This window comes from Lissotriton helveticus, chromosome 1_1 (genome assembly GCF_964261635.1).
Source record: "Lissotriton helveticus chromosome 1_1, aLisHel1.1, whole genome shotgun sequence".
NCBI lineage: Eukaryota > Metazoa > Chordata > Amphibia > Caudata > Salamandridae > Lissotriton > Lissotriton helveticus.
This window is the reverse complement of record NC_136057.1, coordinates 1278516653-1278520087: the sequence shown is the minus strand read 5'-3', so window position 1 is coordinate 1278520087 and position 3435 is coordinate 1278516653. Positions and strand designations below refer to the sequence as shown.

Genomic DNA, 3435 nt, shown 5'->3' with positions numbered 1-3435 from the left:
TTGTGGGTGTCGATCGAGGGCGTCATTCATTGTCATATTGAAGTCGCCCCCAATGAGCAGGGGCCCCTGCCGGAGATCTAGTATGAGTCGCTACAGGGTCTGCAATGCGCCTTCTCCCAAGGTTGGAGGAATGTAAACTGTGATAACATTTAACGGCTTTCCCTCCCAAATGGCCGCTATCACTGCAAAGCGACCAAGTGGGTCGGCCCACGTTTTCGTACATGTCAGTGCAACATTTTTGCGGACAAGGATGCCAGTTCCTCTGGAACCGGAGGTAAATCCTGCGTGTACGAGCAGTTTGTACCCCCCTCTCCCCCGGTGCAGTGCTAGACATGTGTTACCCATTAAGTGTGTCTCTTGGAGGAGGACGAGGTCAGGAGCGTGTCGTTTAAGATATTGCATGACTATCCCTCTTTTTACTCTGCTGCCTAGGCCATTGACGTTCCATGTCATGAGAGAGAGAGACTTAGTCAGGGGGGGTGTTATGGCGGTTCAAAAAATGGGAGATATTCACAGAGTACGGGCCCTTAGGTTACAGAGTGGTCCTCAGGGCAGATAGCGGACCCGACCCGGCCAAAAGTGGAGATCAAGGGGGACCAGACCTGTGCCAGTGATAAGTATGGAATACCTTGCAAAGGCATGTAACGTCGTGTAGTAAGTTCCCTGTCCGACAAAACTCTGCAGTGTGTAAACAGCAACAAAACCAAAATCAAAACACAACATCTCAGAACCTCCCTCCCTCCCATTCCAACCCCCCACCAAGCCCCCCTGCCCGCGGACTTGAAACTGTTGTCAACATCCTTAAGTAGGATATGCATCCCCACACTCCCACAGGCAGGACAGTAGACATGTGTCTTTGAATGAGAAAGTCTCCGCCTTGTGTTTTCAGTGCAAATGCAGACTGGTTTAATTTCAGGCTGGCACACATAATTTATCGATGTTTGTCTTGTGATCATTGGTTTGCTGTATATATTTTTGTCACAAATAACGTTTTCGCATTATGTATGTGTTGTATATATTGTCTCACAAAAGAAATGGTTCTAAATTACGCACACAATTGTGTGATTTACTAATGTGGTGTGTCCTTTTAAAAGACATGTTCAATTGATTTATGAATGTCTTTTTGAAGTACCAAAACTAAGCAGAATAAATGCTCAAATTCCTCAGAATTAGTGGTCTTAGGTTTATCATTAATATTTAAAATAAATCTACTTGACACCTTTCTGTGATTTCTGTATCCTGAAAAGAGGCAGTACAACTTGTGTGTAATTAAAGGCCGGATAGCAGCTTCAGCATGGTGGGTAGCAGTTAAAAGGTGTGGTTTCGGAAAAACACAGGCACCAAGGTGCCTGCTGGAGACTAAGGGGAGAAAAGGTGGTGGGTGCAAGTTCCAGGCCTCACTGAGCCCTCAGCGCTACAGCCTACCGAGGTCATAAACACTCATAGGCACCCTAACATCTGCCTCTCATGTGCTCTCCAGGCCTCATAGCACCTTGCTCCCTCTACCAGAAGTCCAGAGAAGAAGCACGGATTGTATACATCTGAGCACTCCATGGTACTGTTAATACCACAAGTTATAAACTGTATAGGGCCTGAGTAAGGGTATAAGCCTTACCTTGCTAAAGGAGGTTCAGGCTTTACATAAGGTTTTTTTCAAAGAAAAGATTGTAAAGGCAACATATTGCATCCAGGAGAATCTGTCAGGGTAAACTCAGTGGCCGAACACAAGGTCTAAGATGAATAATGAAAGCAAAAGAATCGACGACTACAAAGAGCCTGGGGTGTAGAGCAGCCAGAATAATAGTAAGAGAACGGCTGGCAATCTATGAATGTCAATGTGATACAAGAGAGAGTTCTGAAACACACCTTTGAAAAACACTAATCCGTTCTACAAACCTGATATGTGTTTGCATAAAAAGCTAAAACTCAGTAACTTGTTGTTGGGTGAATTCTCATGTAAAAAGGAAGTTTTATTGTTGAAAAACAGTTCTTTGAGGAAGAAAGACAATTGGCATTTTCTTATCTGGCTGAACTGTGCATTGCTAAGAGGCAGCAGTGTTTCTTTTAGGCAAACTAACTCTCTGAAACGTTAACAAAGAATTACAAAAGAAAGATGATATACTATATTTACCACATGGCGTACTAAGCCTTGTTGTGGAAAACTTGTAAAGTGACAGGCTTTGCAGGCATAAGTAGTTTGTGTTCTCGACAGATTCGGATACCATACCGAACGTCTCGTCCGGCACATTATAACCTGGGGTAACCATACCACCTTGGGAGGACATTCACTTTCAATTTACAGACTAACAAAAGAAAATAAAGTGGTGTTTTTTTTAAATGTATTTCTTTTTTTGATTTTTATTTCAACACAGGATAACTTCAGTTTTCATCAACGTTGACTGTCTGGAGACCTTTAAATGTGTTGACTGGTACATAAGTGACCAATGTGTATAGCTTATTGGGTGAATCTTCATCCTCATTGCGTTTCCTGGATAGGCGCACACGCATGCGGTATGGAACATTCCTGATTCCTTTAGCCCAAACTGCTTTGTTCAGCCTGGTGTCTATGCGCACATCTGGACTTCCCATTTCCTTAACTGCAAATTTACGAATTGCTTTCAGAGCACGGGGTGCACGCTGCTTGAAGCCAACTCCATGGATTTGTTTGTGGACATTGATGGTGTATTCCCTGGTAACCACCTCATTGATGGCAGATCTGCCTTTCTTCTTCTCACCCCCTTTCTTAGCAGGAGCCATTTCGAAGCAGAGTTAATGACGGAAAGGAAAGTGGTGCTTTTTGATAATACGGTTTATTTATTAACAAGAAAATTTGACCTAACTTTGGGAGCTCTTTGAATTTGGATTCAATTAGAGAACAAATATAAACACAAAAAGCTTTGAAGAAGTCTTATGGAGACGAAACGCGCCGCGTCGGCTATGATGGCTATGATCTTGTACTGTGTTTTTAAATAATCGAATGAAACATCATCTATCAAATATAAAATAAAAGAAGAAAGCTTTTCATAATAGAAGTCTCTAACAAATTCTTTCTTGCAAGTTTATCTTTTTTGATTATGAATGACAATGACTTTGATTTTGAGAATTACTAATTGTGCTACATTACTTATGACAATCTAATATATGGATATGTGCTGAGCTCTTTTGAATCTTGTATTTTTGGTTATCCAAAATTTGAGGGGACTACGGAGGTCAGGTTCCCAGCTTTTGTACTGCCATTGTCTGCCCATACTGAATAGAACTATATATTTACCAGTGCAGTTCTAGGGTGCCTAGACCTTTTATATTGTGTGTTTCTGAATTCTCATGTAACAAGGAAGTTTTATTGTTGAAAAACAGTTCTTTGAGGAAGAAAGACAATTTGCATTTTATTATCTGGCTGAACAGTGAATTGCTAAGAGTCAGCAGTGTTTCTTT

General features: G+C 41.7%; 1 pseudogene; it reads right to left on the bottom strand.

Moving 5' to 3' along the window:
* Positions 1–2342: 2342 nt before the first annotated feature.
* LOC144772640 (large ribosomal subunit protein eL31 pseudogene) lies at positions 2343–2780 on the bottom strand (annotated as a pseudogene).
* Between the last annotated feature and the right edge of the window lie 655 nt (positions 2781–3435).